The sequence below is a fragment of the Coenobita brevimanus genome, chromosome 57, assembly GCF_032717465.1.
Source record: "Coenobita brevimanus isolate Jiangsu-jjx chromosome 57, ASM3271746v2, whole genome shotgun sequence".
NCBI lineage: Eukaryota > Metazoa > Arthropoda > Malacostraca > Decapoda > Coenobitidae > Coenobita > Coenobita brevimanus.
In genome coordinates this window covers 39758865-39786442 of record NC_137010.1, presented here as the reverse complement: position 1 = coordinate 39786442, position 27578 = coordinate 39758865, and the positions used below count along the sequence as shown (strand labels likewise).

Sequence of the window (27578 nt, the reverse complement as noted above, 5' to 3'; positions counted from 1 at the left end):
CATATCTCCACTCTCCCCTCTCAGAACTCTCACATGCAACAATCTTCCTCTTAGGACACAACCATATAGTTCATCAATGCTCCATCAACAACCCTTCCACCCTCCTGTCTCACCCATGTACACTTATAAATATCTTTCTTCTCAGACAAGGCATTTCCATCCACCATCTCTCGCTGAACACACATCCCTATCATTCTTTCTCATTATCATTTCTTCCAGGCACACCATGCATACCAACGACACCTTCAACTGCTACAGTTCCCACTCTAGCATTCAGATCTCCCATCATTACCATATTTACATATGCTCCAAAACTCTGCAGACACTCATCAACATTATTCCAGAAAGACTCCCTCTCTTCTGCATCCCTTTCACTACCAGGCCCATATGCACTCACAGATATCCACAACTCACGTCCAAATTTCGCTTGCACTCATATCAGTCTCGATGACACCTCCTTCCATTCAGTCACACACTGCTGTACATCGGCTCACTAACAAGGCCACTCCTTCTCTCGCTCTTCCTCTGTCAACACCTGATATTCTTCCAGTCACACGTTCAAATTTAGATTCACCTTTCCCTTTCATCTTTGTTTCACTCAACGCTAATACATCCAACTTTGTTCCTACAAACCTTCTCCCATTCTCCTCCTTTTTAGCCTCAATCGTACTACATCCACGCACATTCATAGGCCCAATCTTCAGGGTACGGGAATAACTCAACCCCCCATCTCTTTCTATTCCCTGTCTCACTATAGGAACTAAAAATACAGAGGAGGGGGTCCCTAGCTCCCTCATCCCGTTTCTTTTAGTCGCCTTTTACGACATGCAGAGAATACGGTAGCAGAATTTTTCCTAACACAACCTGGCCGTAGAGTGGTAGTATCACCCCATAGTGCGGCCACATTGTGTCCCCCGCCACAGGGGTACATATATATATATATATATATATATATATATATATATATATATATATATATATATATATATATATATATATATATATATATATATATATATATATATATATATATATATATATATATATATATATATATATATATATATGTCTACCTATCTATCTATCTATCTATCTATCTATCGAGAGAGAATATTTAATTATATTATTTAAAGAGGTATGGGGACTGGAAAAAGCGGACAGAGAGGATCTTTTGGTGAAAGATGAAGGACAGACAAGAAATAAATTTAAACTGAAGAAGAGATGTCTTATTCATGGAAAAGAGTTTAGCTTCCCAAATATAGAAGTACAGACTGGTAGCTGAGAGAGTTGCTGTTGTTGATGAACCCCGATGTGCTTGACCAAGCAGACTCATCGACCGCAGATAAGAAACCGTCCCAAATGGCTGTCCTGTGCAGAAAAATAATGTTTCCTTGCCGCTGGACACCGCATTTGCGTTGCATCAATCAGTTAATAGGGACACTGTACTTGGCCCCACATCACCCTATTATCTTGTTATATGGCTTCCACCCAGCATTGTAAATGGTTTTCTGGGGCACAGGAAACCATTTGACTTGTCACTCAGTGTAGAGCCGCCACAAGTGGAAAGAAGATTAATTAAAAGTGACAGGGAGGAGAGGGAGAGGGGAAAACAGACACAGAGATAGAATGATAAAGATGAAAGAAAACATAGGCAGCACTTTTGTGGATGCTGGTGGCCACCACCTACCACCAGGGGAGAGGGTGCGAGCTAAGAACACCTATATGTTTCAAACTAGACTGGACTAAAGTAGATTATGGAGACAGTACAAACTTAACCCATCTCTTCCATACTAGAATTACGAGTATGTACAGGCACCTATAGTTCATTAACCTTAACTTAGGAGAGATTTTCCTTCTTATCCAGCCTATAGCACATAGTTCAACGGCTGAATATGGCAATACTCGTGCTGCACATCCTTTCATGGCAGTTCTTCTTAACTAGCATCGCATTCTTGTGTCATTCTCTTGTTACAGCTCAGCATTCATGAGTGTGCGGATCCCATGCCTAGCTGTCTCCAGGGTTCTCATAAGTTGAAGAAGCTTAATAGCACCTCTTCCATAGCGATTTATTCTGCATTTCACGCCTTACTGCTATGCTGTATCATATTTATTCCTTTGTGTCATCGGCGTAGATTGCAATAATAAGATAGAAACAATTATTAAAATAGCACATGCAAAGAAAACGTGTTATGGAACTTCCTCATCCAACGACAAAATGACCCAATGTTCCAAATTAGGTGTACTTGAGGTATAGAATACGTCTGATGCTCGTTCCGCCTAACAGCCAGGTGATGTTCGTTCCAGTATGGTACATGCATCACTAAGTCCATGGGATATGCGGGGCCAAGGGTTAGGTGAGATTAGGTTAGGTTACGTTAGGTTACGTTAGGGGAGGGTAAGTCAGGTTAAATGATATATTTGGTTCGAATACATTAAGTTAAATTAAGTCAAGTTAGATTAGGTCGGGTCATGTGAGTTTCGGTTAAATGAGGCTAAGTCTGATTTGGTTGGTTTTGATTAGGTAAAGTTAAGTTCCGTTGGGCTGGGTTTGGTCAGGCAAGGTTAAATTAGGTTAGCCTGATTTAGGTTAGATTAAGCTACGCTAGGTTAGGTTCGGTTTGGTTTGACTTGGTTAAGTTTGTGTTAGGTTAGGTTAGGTTGAGTTAGTTTTGGTTTGTGAGTGTGCCAGACTTTTCCGCTATACTTAACAGTCCCGGGTCCCAGATGGCAGGGGATTTCGGCGACGCTTGTCACTCAGTTTCATGCTTAAAACCGCATTTAATATGCAGAGACAGTAAATTTACGCCTCGTTAAAGCGAACAGATTAACGTAAAATAAAACCGTACTTACTGTAAGGTGTCCTGAGTTGATGCGCCCCTAGCCAGGCCATACACGGCCACTATGCCCCCAGGCAGGCCCCAGCCCAGGACGTAGAGCCACCTGAGCAGCGCCTCCTCACTGACGAAAGCCACCACCAGCAGTGTGTGCAGGTACAGACCCTCAGCGAACATCCACAGGTAACTCGACACCAGGAAGTACTGAAGCAGGATGTGCAGAGCCTGACATCCAGCCTGTGCGAGGGACCACATCACGTTAATGAGGAGGGACATAGTTGGAAGAAGGGGAAAAAGGGATTGTGCGAAACAGAGAGAGAGAGAGAGAGAGAGAGAGAGAGAGAGAGAGAGAGAGAGAGAGAGAAGAAGAAGAAGAAACGGAAAGAGAGATCAGAGAGTGGGACAGGGCTGAAGAAACGGAGGGAACAAGTGAAGAGAGGGGAGGGAGGGAAAAATGGGAGGGAGGGAAAAGCTGGGGGCAACGATGTGAGTGGAAGGAAGAGAGAGAGAGAGAGAGAGAGAGAGAGAGAGAGAGAGGCTGAAAGCAAGGGGAGGAGGAACTGTGAGAAGAGATGAGAGGAGACAAGTGGAGCGGGTAGGAAGGAACGAAGGTAGGGAAGGACTCGGAGAAAGAAAGGAGGAAGATTGGAGACGATTAGAAGAATGGAGGGAGGACGAAACTAGGGAGAAGGAATGAGTATAAAGGAATACACAGGAGTTAGTACAGAGGAAAGCAAATAGCAACAGACCTGTTGTGCCTCTCGTGACTGTTTGATATAGGGAAGGTCATAACTAACCAAATTATTCTATCAGCTAAAGACAAAGGCAGAAAAGCACAAAGGTTCCCCCCCACCATCACCAAACCCTCCAGCCGAAGCCGGCAAGAAATATATATATATATATATATATATATATATATATATATATATATATATATATATATATATATATATATATATATATATATATATATATATATATGTATATATATATATATATATATACTACTCCTTTAAGAAGAAATGCTTAGCTTCATGTGCCTGAAATCGTTTGCCGGTAATTTTATGTCCTTTACCTCTAGTATAGGCCGGGCATTGAGATTTCATTTCCGGGCCAGAACTCAGAAAGTATTCACTATAGTCATAAAATATCACACAGTTGCGTGTCTTATAGTGAACTGGTGCCTTTTGATAGGTAGAATGCTGTCTTAAGTATTTTTTTTTTAATGAAAAAGTAAAACAAAAAATAATTTGCCGGACATTTTAATGCAACCTGCACATGGAATGTGTCTTCAAGCCGTTCTCCTTAAGGTCATCTTTAAAATAAAAGATTGGGAGGGGGTGAGGGCCGTTATGTGCTTGGTTAGGTGTACAGGGAGGTGGGAGGGTATGTGCTTGGTCATGTGGAGAATGCAACAGCGTAGCGTTGCTCATGTTTTGTAATACAGTGACCAGAACTGAACGCAATAATCCAACTGCGGGAGTGCTAAGGAATTATACAAAATGAGGACGATTTTTTTTTTTTTTAATGCAGATGCTCTGCCCATGAATCAAGTAAATTCATTGCCTTTTTCAAAAGTTTTTGTTTGTTTGGTTCAAATCATTTGTTATTATAACCCCTGAGTCTTTTTCATGGTTTATCCTATCAAGTTGGACATTATTCATGTTACAACTGGCCCTTACGTTTTTACTGCTAATGTTTAGCACTGTACATTTACAAATATTGAAATTCATTTGTCATGTTTGGTTCCAGTTAAACAAATGATCAGTTTCTCTCTGAATGCCTGTCTCTGCTGTGCTGTATCTGTTCTGTTACATATTTTTGTATCGTCAGCAAATATAGAAATCTTACAAAATAATCCTTCATCAGTATCATTTACATGTATTAAAAAAAGAGGAGAATCTAACACTGAACCCTGCTGCACTCCACTTGTAAAGCTGATCCATTTTGGTTAACTCTTTGCTTTTATGCAGTGAGCCAATCTTCTATCCACCCTAGCACACTGCTACTGAAACCATGTGCCTTTAGCTTCTAAAGAAGTCTTTTGTGTGGAACTTTGTCAAAAGCCTTTTGAAAGTCGAGATAGACAGCATCAACAGAGTTAGTCTCGTCTTACATGTTCCGTATAGCCTACCGTTGAAAAAGTCCAAAAGGTTCGTGAGGCAGGAGCGATTATTCCGAAAACCATGTTGCGAATCTCTGATGAGATTATTCTAAGTGTTTCACCAACTTGTCTCTGATAATAGTTTCAAGCAATTTGGAAACCACTGATGTTAAACAAACTATGAGGTAGAAAGAAACTGTACTGGGATCAAAGACAGAAAAAGAGAGGAAGGAAGGGAGGGAGGGATTGGCAGAGTGGGAGAAAAGGGAGGAAAGAGTTAACGGAAGGGAATGATGGAGGGAAGAAGGGCGTGAGGGAAGGAGGGAGGGAAGGCGGGAAAGAATTAAAGGAAGGAAGAGAGTGAGAAATAGGGAAGGCAAGGTTAGAAAGAAAGGAAAATAGAAGGAAGAAACGGAGGCTGTAAAAAGGAAAGAACATAGGAGGAAAAGGAGGCTGGAGACTAAGAGATCTGGTGAAAAAAGAAGGTAAATAATATGTCTAGGGAAAGAAGAAAGTGAAAAAGAGCAAAGAATTCTATCTATCTATATACCTAGGCTGCGTCCCCCAAGGAAAGGGAGGTAGCCGAGACAGGACGACACACTCCCCATTTACTCATCCATTCAAACACATTCATTAGCATCTTAGCCCCAAAGGGGAGAACGGACAGATCCTCACCGCACCACACCGCACAAGGGTCAACTGCGCAATGCAATCAGTGACATCCGCAGCAGGGCCCGACAGCAGAACTGGTTTACCCCTGCCACATCATAACAGACCCATCCCCTTACCCGCACCTGACCTGACTAGCTGATCAGACCAAATGCGGGAGAATATCCCCTCAGGGCTGCGTCATCACTTATTCATTCACAATTTCTCTCCATTTACTTCTGTCACGCACAGCCACTCTTCCTTGCTCAACAGACATCCTTCTCACATCCAGCGCTCTCTTCACACTGTCCATCCATCCTATTCGTGGTCTTCCTCTCAGCCTTACACCTCTCACATCAGATCTAGTTATCTTTTTCACCAATTGCTCATTATCCATTCTCTCCATATGCCCAAACCATCGCAACACCCTCTGCTCAACCCTACCAACCATCTCCCGAACAACTCCAGTTCTTCTTCTCACTTCATCATTTCGCACTCGATCCATACGCGTCACTCCACACATACTCCTCGGACACCTCATCTCCATTATATTCAAACTTTTCCTCTCTGCTACACCTATATTCCATGTTTCAGCCCCATACAACGCAGTCGGTACCACAACCCCCTCATACAGCCTTCTCTTTACATCCATTCTAAGCAAACGACATCTAAACACTTTTTCTTTCCTCCCAGCACCTTTCCTACTTCATTTATTCTAAACTTCACTTCTGCATCTATTCTTCCATCCACAGCAACATGTGACCCTAGATATTTAAAACACTCTACCTCCTCAAGCAACTCGCCATTCAAAACTATATTCACCCCCCTAACATCTACCAACCTCGTACACTTCATCACTTTACTTTTATTCACATTTACTTTCAATTTCCTCCTTTCACACACCCTTCCAAACTCCTCTACCAACTGTCTCAATCTCTCCTCTGAATCAGCCACCAGTGCAGTATCATCTGCAAACAGCAGCTGCTTCAGATTCCACTCTCCACAATCAACATTCACCAGACTCAGACCTCCACCTAAAACTCTTGCATTCACCTCCCTTACAACAATATCCATGTAAATATTAAACAACCAAGGCGACACCACACATCCCTGTCGCAGCCCCACTCTCACGGGAAACCAACCACTCACAGCATTTCCCACTCTTACACACGCTCTACTATTTACATAAAAACTTTTCACCCCTTTTAATAACCTACCATCAAGTCCATACAATCTTAAAACAGTCCACAAAGCCTCCCTATCAATTCTGTCATACGCTTTCTCTAAATCCATAAATGCCCAAAACACACCCTTGCCTTTCGCTAAATACTTTTCACACACTTGTCTCACAGCAAACACCTGATCCACGCAACCCCTCCCTCTCCTAAAGCCACACTGCTCATCACCAATCACTCCCTCTGTACCCTCTCTAACTCTCATAATTAACACTCTACTATACACCTTACCTACAACACTCAACAGACTTATACCCCTAAAGCTAGTACATTCATACTTATCACCCTTGCCTTTATACAACGGGACCACACAAGCACTTGCCCAGTCAATTGGCACCATACCTTTCACAAAGCACACATTCAACAATCTTACTAACCAGTCAACAATAATCACTCCGGCACCCTTCAGGCATTCCACAGCACACCCATCCATACCTGCAGCTTTCCCTGTTTTCATCTCCTTTACTGCCTTCTCCACTTCCTCCTTCGTGATCAAAGAATCATTCAACTCTCCCAACACATTTATTCCTTGCACCCTTCCATCTGCCACAATCTCAGCCACCCTTTCCTCCTCTACAATTAACAATCTTTCAAAATACTCTGCCCACCTCTTCCTTACTGCATCCATCCCAATTAACATCCTTCCATCCTCTGATTTTACTCGTTCTTCCTTCCCAGACCTCCCTTTCGCACCCTTTTCACCTCCTTCCAAAACATTTTCTTATTCTGTTGAAAATTTTCTGTCAGCCGCCTACCCCACCTCTCATCTGCTGCCACTTTAGCATCACGCACAGCCCTTCTCGCTCTATTCCTCTTTTCCTTATACCTTTCATATGACATCTCATCCTTCCTCTGCAGCCACACTTCATATGCACGTCTCTTCTCAGCCACAGCCATACTTACTTCCTCGCACCACCATTCACTTCCCTTTCTTACACCATCACCCACACGTCTCACACCACATACCTCTTCTGCATGCCCCACCACAGCACTCTTAAACAACTGCCATTTCTCCTCCACACTGCCATTTTCCCGATCTTTCACTGCGTTCCACTCATCTTTCAATTTCTCCTGATACTCTATCTTTTTCTCTCTTTTATCCAACTCACTCACTTTGAAAACCTCCCTGCCACACCTAACTCTCCTAGCTCTCACCCATCTCTTACCTCCTCTTAACTTTCCCTCCACCAGGTAGTGGTCAGACATACCTCCACCCTCCCCTCTCAGAACTCTCACATCCAACAATCTTCCTATTACATTCCTAGACGCAACTACATAGTCCATCAAAGCTCTATCAACAACCCTTCCACCCTCCTGTCTCACCCATGTATACTTATAAATATCTTTCTTCTCAAACAACGTATTTCCAATCACCATCTCTCTCTTAACACACATCGCTATCATTTGTTCCCCATTTTCATTTCTTCCAGGCACACCATGCATACCAACTACGCCTTCAACTGCTACATTTCCCACTCTAGCATTCAGATCTCCCATCATTACCACATTCACATTCGCTCCAAAACTCTGCAGACACTCATCAACATCATTCCAAATGACTCCCTCTCTTCTTCATCCCTTTCACTACCAGGCCCATATGCACTCACAAACACCCACAACTCACGTTCAAATTTCGCTTTCACCCACATCAGTCTCGATGACACCTCCTTCCATTCAGTCACACACTGCTGTACTTTCGGACTCACTAACAAGGCCACACCTTCTCTTGCCCTTCCTCAATCAACACCTGACAATCTTCCATTCACACTTCCAAACATAGACTCACCCTCCCCTTTCATCTTCGTTTCCCTCAAAGCTAACACATCCAACTTTCTTCTGACAAACATTCTCCCAATCTCCTCCCTTTTAGCCTCAATCGTACTACATCCACGCACATTCATAGACCCAATCTTCAGGGTACGGGAATAACTCCATCCCCCATCCCTTTCTCTGGCCTGTCTCTTTTTAGGAACTAAAAAACAGAGGAGGGGGTCCCTAGTCTCCTCACCCCGCCCCTTTTAGTCGCCTTTTACGACACGCAGGGAATACGGTGGCAGTATTCTTCCTAACACAACCTGGCCGCAGAGTAGTAGTACCACCCCATAGTGCGGCCAGATTGTGTCCCTCCCGCCACAGGGGTAAGAGCAAAGAAAACATGAAAAATATAGGTGAAGAGAAAAGAGGAAACGAACGCAAATAAAGAAAACTAAAAGTGGGCGAAGAAAGAAGAGACGGAAGAACACAAATAAAGAAGGCGCTAAAACAGGCATAGAAAAAGGACGGAAATGAAAAAGAGGAAAAAAATACAAGGAACTGAAATAGGTGTGGACAGATGAAAGATGCGATAATATGGACCTAGACAGAATGATGTGGAGATGAGCAAAAATTAAATATAAAACACTTGACGCTGAAAAATAAAATTAGTGTAGAGAAGGAAGGCGAAAAAATGCAGGGAAAGAAAGAGTTAGAGGAATGCAAAGAGCGTGGGAAACCATGTGTGAAAAGAAAGAGGAATGAAAGAAGGCAAAGTCAGAAGAGAAGAAAATGAGTGGAGAAAATAAATACGAAATAAAATAACAAACAAAGCGTGTGATAAAGATAGTTTAAAGATGGGAGAAGAAAGGGACGGAGAACAAAACTAAGATGATAATAAAATGGATAATTAACCCCTTCATTTCGATTACTTAGTAAATAACTTACTATTGATACCTCCGGGCCTATTAATTCACTTTAGGGGAGATATTATAGTAAGGAGGCTATATAACAGCATCTGGAGGTAGCAAAAATAATTCATTACAATACGTCACCAGATTCGAGTAGTTATGGTGGCCAAGCAAGACGCAAGAATATGAAAGAGGAATGAGATCAAGAAGACGACAAAACTAATGCAGAAATGCCAGTAACTGAGCGAGGCACTGGAATAAGAACCTTGAATAATTTTTGAGGCATGTAGTGATGAAAGGACACGTGTGACCTTCCTGTTTCGTTGCTGACTACCCTAAGTAATGTGGCATGCAGACTAATTACATCAAACAGCTGCAAGTGTTATACAAATGACCGTCAAAAATTAGGTGCTCGACGTGCACTCAGAAAGTCTCTTGCCCAGTAAGCTTATTACCAACTCTCCGGGTTCGTTCCTGAGAGAGACAGACAGTTTGGATAGTTTGGGAGATAGTTGCACAGATAGATAGTTGCACAGATAGAGAGACATGAAGGAGCACTCAGAGAACAACCGTTTTGTTTTAACCTGACACCTTCCACAAAGTTTAGTTGGCATAGGATAAAAATTGTTCAAATAGACCTTACCATGTGACTTTGACCTTTGATTTATTAGTAAAAAAAAAAAAAAAAAAAAAAAGGCCCACCTCTTGGGTGATCCTCAGCTTATCCAATAAGTTTGAACCAGATCAGATAAAAACTGTTTTAACTGTTGTATTCACACACAGGCTCACGGATCGAACTTTGACCTTGTCCTGTGACCTTGATCTCTTACTGAATGGTCTCAAAACTGAATCCCGTCGGTACTGACTGACCCTTAACAGTGCCAAGTTTGATTTAACTCAGAACAGTGTGAGCTGATATTGTCTTGTAAGTGTTCACAACACTGAATCACTTAATTTTTGGCGCTGCCTCAGAACTCCAGCAAAGCTGGATGGGAAGTGGATAAATGCATTTGAAGTTGATTTTGACAGATCAGTGTCTAATCTATGCCAGTGACCTTGACCTTCGACTAACTGTTAAAAAAGAAAAAAACGCTTTCACACTGGCTGACTTTCAGCCTTTCCACAACCTTTGGTTAGATTTGGATGGAAACTGCATAAGTTGTCCTTTTTAAACACACACACACACACACACACACACACACACACACACACCTGATGGCGCGGTTAATAGAGCATTGGATCCCAATTCAAGGGATCTGATTTCAAGGCCGGTTCAGTCCACGCTGTTTGCGTGGGTGACATGAGTACTTACCTGTCAAGTGTACAGTAGTTATTTGCCCGCTGTGGTGGAAGACCCGCAGGGGTTCGAAACTCAGCGGGGTAAAGATAACGTGGTCCGTCCCCTTGTGCCTGCACCTCACTCCATATATATATATATATATATATATATATATACATTATATACAAACATAAATACTATATAATGTATATATATATATACTGGGTATATATATATATATATATATATATATATATATATATATATATATATATATATATATATATATATATATATATATATATATATATATATATATATATATATATATATATATATATATATGTGTATATATATATATATGTATATATATATATATATATATATATATATATATATATATATATATATATATATATATATATATATATATATATATATATATATATATATATATATATATTGTTACATAGCCTATGATGTCATCATCCTTTGTGTAATTTTAACGCTCAGTATGCTGCATGTTTGATCACGAGCGTGTTCTGCCTCAGTCCCCCCTTCTACCGTTATAGTAGAGTAAGTCGTTCTCTCTGTTATACTTTGCGGGATTTTCAGCTCTCTGTCCCCATGGCTTCATTTGCGCGTCCCTCTTACAAGTTGTATCAAACTCTGCCAGCCCCTATATAGTGAGCTCAGTCTCTGAATCATTGCCACTTAGATCTGCTCCTCATTTTGTTCACATCTCTGTCCTCTCCTGTACAGATATTATTATTGTGAGTGCTCAAGAAATCTCCAACCATCTAGCAGCTGTGTGTAATTTGAGTATAACTGTTGTTGCATTTTTTCTTGTACTGTATAGCATAAGTTTAATTTGTAGGCCTAGTGAAGTTTTTGTAATTCGTGTGGGGTTCTTTATGTCAGTCATTTTTGATAATAGTTTGTATCTGTAATTATTTATCTGGCATTCACTGAGTATTATCTGGTATCTCATTTTATCAGGGCTGACTTAGATAAATTTACTCTTGCTAATTTCGTGTTAATAGAGGCTATTGCAGTTAACCATATATTTAACCTGTTTATTTGCCATTACATTATCCTTATGAGTCCTGAATGTTTTGTTGTTAGTTTGAGCATTAAACTTTAACTTGTAATTTTACCTAACTCTTTTGTTTTGAACCTGGAACTTTACGGCACAGTAGTGATTTTTAGCATTCTCACTGAAAGTGTACGTTATCTTTCTCTGTTCCGTAACATAAATTTGGCGACCTCGCCAGGATATTAAGGATATTATCATAAGGATATTGTTTGATATTTTGTGACTGTGATATATTCATGATGGCTACTATTTCTACACTTGATGAAGCCAAAGATTTTTTGTCAAATGTGCAAACAGTGTGTGATATAGAAAACAGAACAAAGAATGAACTTAAGCTTGTTGCTCAACAATTGGGAATTGCAGTTCACTCTCATCATTCTAAAGATCAAATTGTTGGCATGATTAATAAAAGCTTGTTTAATGTAACTCCTCCAAATGAGCAAACGCAGATTGAATTAGCTAAGTTACAGCTAGCCCTGCAGGAGGCTAAGGCTAAGGAGGCGGAGTCTCGTGTGAAGGAAGCTGAATTTCAAGCACAGGCTAAGAAGGCTGAATTTCAGGCAAAAGCTAAGGAGGCTGAGGCACAAGTTGAAATTGCTAGGATTCAGGCAGACCATGAGTATCGCATGAAACAAGGTGGAACTGGATCATCTAGCTCTGATGGTTTTGATGTGGCTAAAAATGTTAAACTTGTCCCTCCTTTTAATGAATCTGATTTAACAAAGTATTTTCAGTTGTTTGAGAGGGTAGCTACAGGTTTTAATTGGCCTAAGGAGTATTGTCCAGTACTCCTTCAAACTGTTCTCATCGGTAAAGCTCAAGTAACTTACGCATCTTAGCCTCAGGATCAATCTGATAATTATGATGTAGTTAAGAGCTTGATTCTTAAGGCCTATGAGCTTGTTCCTGAAGCCTATAGAGTAAAATTTAGGACAACTTACAAGCAAGATAAGCAATCCCATGTTGAGTATGCAAAAATCAAAGAAGATCTGTTAGAGCAGTGGTTAAATTCTAAGAATGTGAATTCTGATTTTGATAAATTTAAGCAGATGATTTTGCTGGAGGACTTCAAAAGGTGTATTTATAAAGATGTAAGCCTATATCTTGATGAGAAAAGAATAGATAATTTGTCTGATGCTGCAGTTTTAGCTGATGAGTATGTTCTCACTCACAAGAGATATTCTAGAGAAAAAGGGAAAGCTGAGAGTAAGTACGTTGCCTCTACTCAGAGTACAGGTAACAGGAAAGAGAATAAGGATGATGTTTCTCAGGAAGTAAATACCAGCTTCACCTCTAGAATTCTGAAAAGTAAATGTACTTATTGTAGTAAGCTTCGTCATACTACGGAGAAATGTTTCAGGAGACAGCGTGATGTGAACAAAAAGGAGTCTTTAAATATTCAGTCAATTGGTCTAGTGTCCACTCTTGAGAGTTCCCAGAATTCTTTAACTGAGTTAACTGAACCTGCTTTGAGGGGTAACTTAAATTCTCATGATGGAGCTCCTCTTTTGAGCAGTAACGTGGGTGACACTCTCAAGAGTTCATGTGCTAATTTCCTGTCTGATGGTTTTGTCAGTCCTCTGGACAGTAATGACAGGAAATCAGTTAAAATATATCGTGATACAGGTGCTTGCCAATCCCTTATGCTGACCAGTGTTCTAGGCTCTAATTTTAATTCCTCTGATGAAACTGTAATCTTACAAGGTGTAGGGAATAATTACTTCTCTGTTCCTCTGTGCAGAGTGAATTTAGAGTCTGGTTTTGTTAATGGTTCTGTTATGGTTGGGTTGGTTGAGACACTCCCAATGTCAGGTGTAACTTTCTTACTTGGAAATGATATTGGTGGAAGTCAAGTGTGTCCAGCTCCTCAGTTGTCTAGTGAGCCAGTAGCTGCGTCCCAGGATTGTGATGTCCCTGATGTGTTCCCTGCATGTGCTGTCACTAGGGCTAAGTCTAAAGTTACTGGTGATTTAGAGGATAATGATGATGATGATGTTATCCTAGCTGACACTTTTCTTGCTAATTTGGACCACTCACCAGATGAGGCAGTACCCCGTAGTGTTGATAATTTGTCTCGTCAAGAGTTGGTTGAGTTGCAGGCTGCTGACCCTGAGCTGAAAGGTCTAGCTAACTCTGCTTACAGTGAAGAAGAGTCAGCCGGTGCTTCTACTTGTTATTATGTAAAGTCAGGAGTACTTATGAGGAAGTGGAGACCCCCAACAGCATCAGCCGACTGTGAATGGGAGGTTGTACATCAAGTTGTCATCCCTCGTGTTTGTAGGCAGGATATCATTAGAGTGGCTCATGATTCCAGTTTGGCACGCATTTTGAAACACTTCTACTGGCCAGGTATCTTCAGGGATGTTTCCTGGTATTGTAAGTCTTGTCACACCTGTCAAGTTGTGGGAAAGTGTAATCAGACCGAAAAGGTTGCACCTCTAGTTCCCATTCCTCCTTTTGAGGCGCCTTTCACCCGTGTGTTGGTGGATATTGTGGGCCCTCTTCCTAAGACTTCTTCAGGATTTTCTTATGTGTTGACCATGATTGATATGGCTACTCGTTATCCTGAAGCCATTCCACTTAGAAATATCTCAGCAAAGAACGTGGTTAAGGAAATGCTAGGGTTCTTCACAAAGTTTGGTCTGCCCAAGGAGGTACAGTCAGACCGGGGAAGTAATTTCATGTCAAACATTTTCAAACAGTCTCTGAAAGAGTTGGGCATCACCCAGATCACGTCTTCAGCTTACCATCCCCAGACCCAAGGAGCGTTGGAGAGATATCATCAAACACTCAAATCGATGCTCAAGAAATACTGTTTGGAACATCAGAAAGACTGGGATAAAGGTCTTCCATTCGTTGTGTTTGCTGCAAGAGAATCTCCAAATGAATCACTGGGCTTCTCACCTTTTGAACTACTGTTTGGCCATGAAGTAAGAGGACCCCTTAAGTTACTCAAGGAATGCTGGCTGTCGGAGGAAGATGACGTCAACCTGCTGGAGTATGTGATGAATTTCAAAGAACGGCTGTCCACTGCTTTACAGCTGGCGAGAGAGAATTTAGGAGCTGCTCAGGAGAAGATGAAGACTTGGTATGACAAGAAGTCCAGGTTGCGCCACTTTCAGCCAGGAGATCAGGTTTTGATTCTGCTACCAGTTCATGGGCAACCTCTTCAAGCCAAGTTTAGTGGCCCTTATTTCGTGGAGAAGAAACTCAGTGATGTCAACTATGTCATCGCCACACCAGATCGTAGAAAGAGCAAGCAACTATGTCACATCAACATGCTAAAGTTATATCACAGGCGGGACGAAAATAATCCAGTCTGCACTGTAGCTGTTCCACCAGAGTCTGCAAGTGAAGCTCTCCCATGCAGTATGAGCCTGAGTGATAGTTTGGGGAAGAATCCTGATATCATGAATGATCTCCAGATTAAGCTTTCTCATCTAACACCCAAGGAAAGGCAGGAGTTTTCGGCATTACTGCAGGAGTACCCGCAAGTGTTCCGTGCCACTCCAGGAAGAACCACTGTTGATGCATGATGTCGATGTTGGAGACGCAAAGCCAATTAAATTGCCTCCTTACCGTGTGAACCCAGTGAAAGTTCCTCTCATCCAGAAGGAGCTTGGCTACCTGCTGGACCACAAGTTGATTGAGCCCTGTCAGAGCGAGTGGAGTTCTCCTGTCACTCTGGTCCCTAAGCCAGGTGGGTCACAGCGGCTTTGCATTGACTACAGACGTGTTAATCAGATAACTAAAACAGACACTTACCCTCTCCCTCGTATGGAAGATTGCATAGACAAGATCGGAAAGGCTAGGTACATAAGTAAGTTTGATTTGTTAAAGGGATACTGGCAAGTACCTATGACTGAACGTGCTAGGGAGATCTCATGTTTTGTAACATTAGGAAAGACTTTTGCATGTTCTGTAATGCCATTTACAGATTGTTTTAGAGTAATAAGAAATTTCCTTTGTAAATTTCTTTTTTCTTTGTGGGGAGGTGTTACATAGCCTATGATTTCATCATCCTTTGTGTAATTTTAACGCTCAGTATGCTGCATGTTTGATCACGAGCGTGTTCTGCCTCAGTCCCCCCCTTCTACCGTTATAGTAGAGTAAGTCGTTCTCTCTGTTATACTTTGCGGGATTTTCAGCTCTCTGTCCCCATGGCTTCATTTGCGCGTCCCTCTTACAAGTTGTATCAAGCTCTGCCAGCCCCTATATAGTGAGCTCAGTCTCTGCATCATTGCCACTTAGATCTGCTCCTCATTTTGTTCACATCTCTGTCCTCCCCTGTACAGATATTATTATTGTGAGTGCTCAAGAAATCTCCAACCATCTAGCAGCTGTGTGTAATTTGAGTATAACTGTTGTTGCATTTTTTCTTGTACTGTATAGCATAAGTTTAATTTGTAGGCCTAGTGAAGTTTTTGTAATTCGTGTGGGGTTCTTTATGTCAGTCATTTTTGATAATAGTTTGTATCTGTAATTATTTATCTGGCATTCACTGAGTATTATTTGGTATCTCATTTTATCAGGGCTGACTTAGATAAATTTACTCTTGCTAATTTCGTGTTAATAGAGGCTATTGCAGTTAACCATATATTTAACCTGTTTATTTGCCATTACATTATCCTTATGAGTCCTGAATGTTTTGTTGTTAGTTTGAGCATTAAACTTTAACTTGTAATTTTACCTAACTCTTTTGTTTTGAACCTGGAACTTTACGGCACAGTAGTGATTTTTAGCATTCTCACTGAAAGTGTACGTTATCTTTCTCTGTTCCGGAACAATATATATAGGAGAGAGAGAGAGTCTTTGTGTGTATGGTATTTGGCAGTCAACCAGGGTCGTGGGAGCCAAGACAATACACCACTTCATTGTCCAAGTCTCTCCCATCATAGCCGTGGCCTACATTCTTTGTACAACTGCGCTCGCTAGGCGAAAGCTGCTGTCATGTTCTGATCGGCGTGCGAAAGCGTGTGTATATGTGTATGGGCAAAAAAAAAAAAAAAAAAGTTTTAGTTTGATTTTAACTAAACTCGGTAGAAGTAGTGAAGGAAGAGGTAGTATGAGTAAATCTGTGTGTGTGTGTGTGTGTGTGTGTGTGTGTGTGTGTGTGTGTGTGTGTAGAACAATAGGTCTAAGTTGTAGGTCAGTGCTAGGTCAAAATCTGACCTTTTGCAAAATCTATTTAAACAGTTTTAATCCCGTTCATATTAAACTTGAGGAAATGGTTGAAAGCAATGCAGGAGCGAAGTGATTCAGTTTAGAAAGCAGTTGTTCGAACGTCAGGGACACAGGCCAAAGTCAAAATTTGACTCGTGTGTGTGTGTGTGTGTGTGTGTGTGTGTGTGTGTGTAACAAAATAATGTAAACAGTTTTGATCCGGTTTTGATCTACCTGGTGGGAGGGTTGAGAGTTAGCCATATAATAAGTCTAACGTCTTTTAGAGCAACAGCTAAAATGTCAAGGTCACAGGGGAAAGCCAGTTTATTAAGTTTTGTCCGATTTAGACCAAAGTCAGTGGAAGAGTTGAGGATAAGGGAAGATTAAAAGGATTAGATTTTGAGAACAACTAGTCGATGGTCAAGGCCACCGAGAAAGTCAAGAGCGAAGGTAACTCAGAGAGTCCTGATCTTATGAAAACCAACCTAGTGGGCGAGTTAAGGGTCAGGCAAGAACGAAGAGATTCGGTTTTGAGGAGAATCTGTCAAAGGCCAAGATCGCAGGACAAAGGCAATGTTCGACCCATGTGTCTGTGTGTAAACAAATTAACCTAAACAGTTTTGATTTTAATTAGATTAAACTTGTTGGATGAACTAAGGATCATCCAAGAAGCTGACCTACTGTGTTTGAGAACAATGGCTTAAAGGTCAAAGCCACATAGCAAGGTCAGTTTAAACTGTTTTTTATCTGATGTAGACTAAACTCTGTGGAAGGATTCATATTAAATCAATGTCACAGGTAAAGGTCAAAGGTCAAGGTCACTGGACATAGTCAGTTCAAACAGCTCTGATCTGATGTGAACCAAAGTTGGTGGAAAGGTTTAGTGTTGGGCAAGAATGAAGCTGTTGAATTTGAGTCATCTGTCCAAGTGTACGGTCACAGGGTAAAGCCTAATAGTCGGCCTTTAGACCAGTTGATGGTCGCGGGTGTTGTACTCTCTCACTGCTACTTTGTGTTTATTATTATTACCGCAGGATGATTTTTTTTTTTTTTTTTCCAGTTTAGGAAAGACAGTAAGTAGTGAAGAACTTGACTCTTGTATGCAGTGACATATTTCTTAGTTATTCCTTGCTACCTTCAGACGATAGTATTTAGCCCCAGAGAGGCTTTTCGAGTTGGAGGAGTTAGATATGCCCATCATTAACCCGTGCCATTTGAGAAACCCTTCCAACAGTGAATAAAATTGGTTGGAGGTTGGAAGAATAACTACAAAATTCGTCACCTGACTGACGGGGTTAATTAAAGCTGTAATCTATCCTCGCCACAACCAAAAGTCTCCTAAACAAAACAGAATCGTCTGGTGGTAGCAAGAATAAAATATAATATGCGTCCTCCAATTAATGAGGTTAACTTCATTAGTGTGAAGATGTCATCCATGTGTTATTCGCCTTCCTTACCATAGCGCGGAGACCAACTGTATTCCCTTAGTTTCTCTCTTCTTTCTTCTTTCGAAACTCATTTCAGTTTCGTGCCACTCCTTATTGTCTTCACCAGTTCGCTTTTCAAAAAGTATAAACAAATCTGGGAAGTTTGTGTGCTAGTATGTTCATAAATCATCAGGCAATCGGCAGAGAAGCATGTCAGTGTACTGTAGTGTGTGGAGACCATCTTGTATGCCCTTGGGAAACTGACAGTCTTTAATACTTGCAATTTCCAGGCTCAGGAGAGACATATCGGACTCAAAGATTTAGATCCCTTCACTACGAGGGAACCTCCTAAGCTAAACAAAATCGCCAAGTAGCAGCAACATTAATCTAAAAATGACATCACTGCAGGTTACTATCGACTGTACCCAATTCCTTCCTTTCCAGAGATCTACCCTCAACTTTCCTTAAGTCAATGTCGTGCTTTTTTGTCCATTCTTGCTATCTCTGGCCACTCATATTCAGCTTAAGGGAGACTTTTGGAACTAGAGCGGATAGATATGGCCTTCGCTACTCTTAACTTTAATTCGTCTGGAGTTAGCAAAACAAAATGAAAACTACGCCACGGGGCTGGGGAGGTTAAGTCGCGGTTGGCTGTCTGGTCGACCAGGGAGGCTCCTCAGCACTTCCTTCTTACCAGTCTGTTGCTTTATGGTTTGTTCACCTTAACTTGTCCCAGATTTAGTTCCTTTGCAGCCTATTTCACGTTGCTCAGAGTCAGAGTAAGACAATGCTATAGCTCCCTATTCTTTCTATAGCACCTTTTCGTGACTAGCATTATATCCGACTGTTAATTTGTTGTTATAACTCTGCAGTCAAGGTGGAATGATGGCAATTTTTAGGCAAAGTTAGAGTCAGTGCAATATAAGGTACTTTATTCTCATAGTTCTTGTGTATTGTTTATGCAGTTATGTCACCGTAAAAAGGAAATTAACAAAATGCAAGAGTATAATAACCGTAATATGCAAAATAAATCGCTAAGGAGGTGGTGCAAGGAAGACTACCAAGCTGATTATATACGAGTCCAAGAGACATTGTATTGAAGCCATTATGGGAGAGCTGTTCTGGCAATACCCCTTCAGTCCAGTGACGGTAATTCTTCTAGTTTACCACCCGACGAATTTATTCAGCTAAGGAGAGCGCTCTAGTAGAGAAGGATTTAATCAAGGCAATATGTAACCACCCCAATCCCAAAAGTCGATACTAAGTTGACCAGTATCTTTAGTGGTAGCAGGAATAAGAGAGAGAGAGAGAGAGAGAGAGAGAGAGAGAGACCTGCTTAGAGTGATGGGGTGAAGTATGACCCTAAACAAGGATCATTAGACGGTAGCACACACACACACACACACACACACACACACACACACACACACACTTAAGGGGTAACTGAAAAACTGTTTCTGTCACAGACTTATTGTGTCACCTTCAGTTTCATCGCCTGGAGGAAGCACGACTGGAATAATAACAACACAAGTAGTACCAATGAAGGGGTTACTACCGATAGTTTCTAACCCCCTCATTGCCAGGCGTCTCACCCTTACTTCATTAACAACGTCTGGTGACAGGAAAAACGAAGGAACAGTAGGAGAGGACAATGACAGCCTGATAAACAGTCAAAAAAACTCTCATTTGACCTTACCCTGTGCCCCTGACCTTTCAGCCTTTGCCCTCATATTCTGATCACTTCATCCTTGCCTACACTTCAACCCGTCCACCAAGTTTGGTTCAAACTGGATATAAACTGCTTCAGGTGACGACCCTGAGACCATAGCCTTTGACTTAATGTTTCAAAATCGATTCATTTCAACCTCCAAGTTAAGGCCAAATAGTCACAACTGTTTAGTTATGTTGTTCAAAGAGAGAGTGTGTGAGAGAGAGAGAGAGAGAGAGAGAGAGAGGGGGGGGGGGATTGAAAATGATAAATTTCCCGTGCTACCGGGCGCAGGTGTACAAAAATCATGCTACTGATGGGATGGTGATACGTGAGAGCAGACACAACAAAGATAAAATTTAATCCTTTAAGATCGATCAAGTCTTTTTATATAATTCTTGCCAAAGCCTGAGGTTTTTATTCAGCATAAGGCAGACTTTTGTAGCCAAAGTGTAAGGTCCATAAACCTGTTCAGTTCTGTAATCTTATATATTTCAATCTTGATCCAGCGAAGCAACTTCATTCGTTGTAGGGGAGGTTTCCCGTTGTGAATGAAATAGAAATGAAAACCTCCAACCTAATTATTGCTCTACCCATGGTGATTCGTTGCCTCAAAAAGGAACAAAAAAGGCATAAGATGACTCTAGAGATCATATTATGAAATTTACTTCATTATCAAGAAAGATTTTAAGCTATTTATAAAAACTCTCAACCCAAGAATCTCGGTGAATATCACTCAAATTCCTGGGAAGCACCGCCTTGCGCCCAATTAGACACAGGCCAGATTGTTGGAGCCGCCTTGGGCACTTGAGTCTGAACCAGTTGTCTCTTGGTTACAGTGATTCTCGTATGCGTCAATGGACGGCTCCTGCCGCCTGCAAGGTCGGCAGTTATTTTCATCCACTGTGGTGACGTCCTGTTTTTTTAATTTTCATTACCTCCACCAAGGAAGTTGCAAGAGGTTATGTACTGAACCGTGTCTGTCTGTTTGTGTACATGATATCTAATAAAAAGTTGTTGTCGGATTTCAACGAAATTTCGAGGATACGTGGGCAGCGAGTGAAGGAGCGTTGTGGTGTGGATGTGGGTGTGACAGGATGCGTTAGAAGAAACACACTGAGGTGGTTTGCCATGTGGAGAGCATGGAGAGTGAGAGACTTACAAGGAGAGTGTATGTGAGTGAGATGGAGGGGGGGGAGAGGGAGGGGGGGCATGGATGAGACGGATGGAATGGAGAGGTATATGAGAGAGGGGTGTGTGTGCTGGGAGCGGAGCAATGAAATAGCAGGGAACAGGGCGACATGGAGGCGATTTTTTTTTTTTATGTGAGGAACAAGGATCCAAAGGCAACATGCCCGCAAAACTGTTCCTTCCAAGAGAAAAAAAATACAAGAGCGAGCCAAATTCAAGATCCATTCATTTCGAGATGCCTGGACACACTGCGTTTGAAAACTGGAGATCATAGGAAGCAGGAAATACAGACAGAGGGAGACAGTTCCAGAGTTGACCTGTTGCATAAATGAAGGACTGGGAGTAATGGTTAACTCTTGCATTAGAGAGTTGGACAGAAAAGGGGTGAGAGTCTGCTGCTAGACAGGTGCCACGCGCCCGTCGTAGAGGTGGAGGAATGCCTGCAGACAGTTCAGAGGAACAGTGACCATTTAAGTAGCGACAGAAAAGAGATAAAGATGCAACAGTGCGGCGAGGAGACAGAGGTTGAAGGGAGTCAGTAAGAGGGGGAGAATTAATGAGACGAAAAGTCTTTGACTCCACCCTATTGAGAAGAGCTGTATGTGGGAAGCCTCCCCACACGTGAGTTGTACTCCATGCAGGGGCAGATAAAACTCCTGTATAGAGTCAACATTTGTGCAGGGGTAAAGAAGGAACAGAGTCGGCTTAGCACACCCAATCTCTTGGAAGCAGATTTTACAAGAGATGTAATATGATCTTTCCAAGATAAGTCCCGAGTAAATGAAACCCCAAGCATGTTCAACGATGATGTAGGATTAAGCTGAATATTGTTAAACTTTAGTGGGTATACCTGTTGAAAATTTTGTCGGGTTGATAGGTGTAAGAACTGAGTCTTTGAGACATTAAGTACAACAAGATTATTTTTACCCCAGTCAGAGATACGAGCCAAGTCAGACATTAGGTGTGCCATAGCCTCATCCCTTGTTTGTTGAAGTAACTGCTGAGATGGACGTTGTGGGAATCGGATGGAAAGGTGAAAGGTGGAGTCATCAGTGTATGAGTGGATAGGTTTAGATGTACAGCTTAGAAGGTCATTGATGAATAAATGGAAGAGAGTTTGTGATAGGGCAGAGCCCTGAGGAACACCATTGTTAACAGATCTAGGAGAAGAACAATGACCTTCTACAACAGCAGCTACAGAACGACCAGAAAGGAAGCTGGAGACGAAGGCACAGATAGAAGGATAGAAATCGTAAGAGGGCAGTTTGGAAATTAAGGATATATGCTAGACTCGATCGAAAGCCTTTGAGATGTCAAGTGCAATGACAAAGCTTCGCCAAAGTCCCGAAAGGAGGATGACCAGGAGTCTGAAAGGTAGGTGAGAAGATCGCCAGTGGATCGTCCCTGACGGAACCCATACTGATGACCAGAAAGAAGGTTGTGATAGGAAAGATGTTTTAAAATTTTCCTATTAAGAATAGACTCGAAAACTTTTGAGATACAGGATGTTAAAGCATGTGGACGATAGATTGAGGGTTGGGAATGGTCACCCTTCTTTGGGACTGGCTGAATGAGAGCAAACTTCCAGCAAGAAGGAAAGGTACAAGTAGATAGACAAAGGCGAAAGAGTTTGCCTAGGCAGGGTGTAAGCACAGAAGCACAGTTCTTGAGAACAACAGGAGGGACTCCATCAGGCCCATATGCCTTTTTAGTATTGAGGCCAGTGATGGCAGAAAATACATCAGCTGAAGAAATATTAATGTTAGCCATGAGGAAGTCAGAGAGGGGAAGTGATGGAGGAACAGCACCGGAATAGTCTAAGGTGGAATTTGAGGAGAAAGTCTGAGCGAAGAGATCTGCTTTATCAGTAGAACAAATAGCTACAGAGCCATCAGAGTAGAAAAGAGTAGGGAAGAATGATGAGGTAAAGTTGTTAGAAAGGTTTTTGGCAAGGTGCCAGAAGGAGCGGGAAGAAATCGAGTTAGAGTTGAGAGCATTTTGTACAGATGAAATTATTTTTTAGCAGAGCGAAGAACAAACTTAGCACGGGCAGAAACATAAACGAGATGTGATTCAGGGATGGGTCACTTAGGGCCTCCCAATCCGCAGCTCCAAAGTGACACAGACGACGTTTCTTTGGAGGGTCCACAGGCCGTACCAGAGCAATAGGACAGGTTAAGGTGATAAGGTTGTGATCGGAAGGACCCAACAAAGAGAAAAGATTAACAGTGTAAGCTGAAGGATTGGTTGTAAGGAAGAGGTCAAGTATGTTGGAGCTCTCTCCAAGGCAGTCAGGGATACGGGTAGGGTGCTGTACAAGCTGCTCTAGGTCATTAAGGATAGAAAAGGTGTAGGCTTGTTCACCAGGTGGATCAGTGAAAGGAGAGGAGAGCCAAAGGTGGTGGTGAACATTGAAATCTTCAAGAATGGAGATTTCAGAGAAAGGAGAAATGGATAGAATGTTTTCCATCGTAGAATTAAGATAGTCAAAGAATTTTTGATAGTAGAATTAGGAGATAAGTAAACAACACAGATATATTTAGACAGAGAATGAAAGGAAAGCCGAAGCCAGAGTGCAGAGAATTCAGAAGGAGCGAGTTCAGGAACACGAGAGCAAAATAAGTTGTTGTGTATATATACACAATAGCCACCTTTCGCATTGAAATGAATATAGAGAAAGTAGGAGGATACAGAAAAGGGTCTGCTGTCAGTTGCCTCAGACAGCTGAGTCTCAGTTAGAAAGAGAAGGTGAGGTTTAGAGAAGAAGAGGTGGTGTTCAACAGAGCGAAAGTTAGAGGAAAGGCCACGAATGTTGCGGAAATGAAGAAGAGAGTCAGACAGTGGTTCCAGGCATCTTGAGTCGTCACTGGGAGAGGGGCAGAAGGTGGCCACCCCTTGCGGGATTGGGGCGTTTGGCAGCAGATAGAGATAGATAGCGGGCAGTGAGTCCAGGTGACTAGAGTTTGCGGTGGATTTGGAACCAGATACGGGAAATTATATATTTTACTTACGTTGTCGACAGTACACGGTCTTTGAAACTGTGTAACAGGGCATACTACGACTCTCGACTTAGATAACTGTGAAACCGCAAAAGTATTTGTCTGGAAGGAAAGAGGAATTGAAGCAATAAATCAAAAATTTTCATGGCGCTGGCGGAGGTATGCGCTGTCACTATGCTATCTGGTTTAATTTTTACCAGCGCTAAGCGACTTTAACGAGTGCTGGGAAGGCTTCTCGTTGTAAATGGGGCTGATTTAATTTCTGAAGACAAGGGTGTGTGCTGAAATAAGGAGGGAGTGAAGGAGGGAAATAGGGTTGATGAAGGAATTTTAATGAAGGAAAAGGGAGGGAAGGGTCTCACTGAAGAAGGGAAGAAATGATTATTATTTTTGAAAGAAGGAAAGGGAGAACTAGGTTTATGAAGGAAACGAAGAAAGGAAGGAGGCGAGAAAGGAAGGAAGAAAGGAAGGAAGAAAGGAAGAAAGGAATGAAATGGTTTACTGAAGGGAGGAAGGAGCGAGGCGATTTACTGAGGAAAGGGAGACAAGAAATAAAAGTGATTTATTGAAGGCAAGAAGTGATATAATGAAGGAAGGCTGAAAGGAAGGAATGAAGAAAGGACGCGTCTTACTACTGTAATAGAGGATGGAAGAAAATTTGATTTATGAAGGAAGAGAGGGAAGAAAGTGAATATTAAAAAAGGAAAAGGAAGGTAAGAAAGAAGAAAGGACGGAAGAAATGAAGGAGCCATGTTCATCAAATTGATATGTGGGTGAAAGAAGCAGAATTAACGAAGAAATAAGAACGGAGGGAATAGGTAATTGAATTAAGGAATGAAGGCTGGGAGTATTGTGGTAACATTTTCAGGCTCCTATATCTCTTTCTCTTAAATAAACACGTCTGGATTAAGGTGGAATAGACCACTAGAGTTACGCCAACCGTGATGGGTTTAACGGTGAAAATAGGAACATTCAAGTTATGGTAATAAGACTGACTGTCAGCTGCATAAACTCGACTGATGTTGGTTGGAACAGAGTACTAGAGTTGTCTCGAGCGTTAGAAAGACAATTAAATGATAAGGGACATACGGAGTGGTAAACATCCAAGAATTAAACCCACATGACATCCTCGAGCAAAAGGGGTCAAACATTTCACTATCACAGGTTTTCTCTAAGGTGCATAAAATCGTCCAGCGTAGCAGAGAATGAAATAGGCTGAATGAAAATGAAGATGTGAAATTCTCCAGTACGATGTCTTTTGTGTGTGTGTGTGTGTGTGTGTGTGTGTCTCTCTCTCTCTTTCTCTCTCTCTCTCTCTCTCTCTCTCTCTCTCTCTCTCTCTCTCTCTCTCTCTCTCTCTCTCTCATGAAGCAAGCCAGACTTGTAATAAGCTTAGTGGGCAACTGACTTGCTAAGTGTCCTCTCATTACTCGAAGCGAGAGAGAGAGAGAGAGAGAGAGAGAGAGAGAGAGAGAGAAGCTACAGGGTAAATGAGAAATGAAAGGAGTGCAAAGATGATAAAGAGAAAATGGAGATGCAAATTTATTCCCTTTCCTCATTCACATTTTTCTGTCATCCTTCTTCATTTACTCCCCAGTTCTCTCCTTATTCCTTCACGTCATTCCTACTGTTCCTTAGCTTGGTTTCTCTCTCCCTCTTCTATTCCTTCTTTCCTTGCTCCTCCTCTCTCCTTCCTCATCCTCCTTCGTTCTTAGTGTCTTGTCTCACTTTCTTCGCCTAGTTCCTTCATTTTCTTTCGTATGAGTCCTTTTCTCTCTCCTTTTCTTCCTTGTCCCCCCTCCCCTCTGTCTGTCTGTCTCTTTCTGCCTGTCTATCAATCTCTTTCTACCTGTCTATCAATCTCCTTCTGCCTGTCTGTCAGTCTCGTTCTGCCTGTCTTTTAATCTCTTTCTGCCTGTCTCTCTGTCTCTTTCTGCCCGTCTTTTAATCTCTTTCTGCCTGCCTCTCAGTCTCTTTCTTCCTGTCTGTCAGTCTCTTGCCACCAGTCTGTCACTCTCTTTCTGCTTGCCTGTAATTCTCTTTCTGTCTGTCCGTCAGTCTCTTTCTGCCTGCCTTTGAGTCTCTTTCTGCCTTTCTGTCAGCCTCTTTCTGTCTGTCTATCAGTTTCTCTGTCCGTCTGTCAGTCTCAGTCTGCCTGTTTGTCTGTCTCTTTCCGCCTGTCTCTTTCTGTCTGTCTGTCTGTTTGTCTCTTTCTGCCTGTCTGTCTGTCTCCCCCTCCCCTCTCTCTCTCTCTCTCTCTCTCTCTCTCTCTCTCTCTAGTATTTCCTTTCATATCCATTCTTTTTCCCTTCCCATACGCTTCTTCCGTTTCTCTCTTTGTATCTTCTTTTCTCTTCCTTCATTATCTTCCTTCTTCCTTCTCTTCCCTCTTTACCTTCTCTCCTCATCCTCTCCCTCTCTCTAATTTCCTCTGACATTTCTTCTTTCATCCACTTTTCACCTGCTTTCCTCTCCTCGGGTCCTTGCATTTCCATCTGAATATCTTTCTTCCTCTCTTCGCATCCTTCCTCTTCCTTCTCCTCCTCTAATTTTCCCTTAATGTAAGGTGCAGTATGCAAGAGGCGACACTCAGTGATTTCTCATGCCAGAATGTGAAGCACAGTGGTCACAGTTCCACGACTAGGAAAAAGAGCTGGCCTGAAGTTGAAAGGGCACACCGCTACCGAAACAAAAGTCAAGTCAGTCCGTCAACATCGTCTGCCCTTGCATTGCACCGGTCAGTACCAGTGCTGGATTTGGGATGTGGGGGGCCTGGGACCCGTTTTGGTGGGGGGCCCACCCCAAGCATCAAATTAGCATGGTGCTAAATGAAAATAAATTTTTAACCCTCGCACTGTTGCAACGATATGCTCGCTCGCACGATACATCTCGCTCCTGACGACCTATGATACTGTATTTAGAAATTGATGTAATTAAAGATAAGGTAAAACCGATACTTTCTGAAAAATCTCCACATTAATTAGCCCTGAATAGAAAAAAAAACAGAGCAGCCCTGAAATGCACTGAACACTTCCTAGCATATCACACAAAATAGAATAATCATGAAGCGAGAATTAAAAAAAAAAAAAAAAAACTCGTGTGCACTCACCAGTCAACACTTGTATAGACTGTTCACTGAACGAACAGTTTCCAGAGATCTGTTCAAGTCCAGGTGCTTTCCGCAATTTTCTAATGGAAAATTCTCATTAAATCATCAAAATCCAATGAGCG

At 41.8% G+C, this 27578-nt stretch overlaps 1 pseudogene; it reads right to left on the bottom strand.

Annotated features, from left to right (window-relative positions):
* LOC145401969 (calcitonin gene-related peptide type 1 receptor-like) overlaps positions 1-27578 on the bottom strand; it is a 160552-nt pseudogene that overhangs the window by 39149 nt on the left and 93825 nt on the right.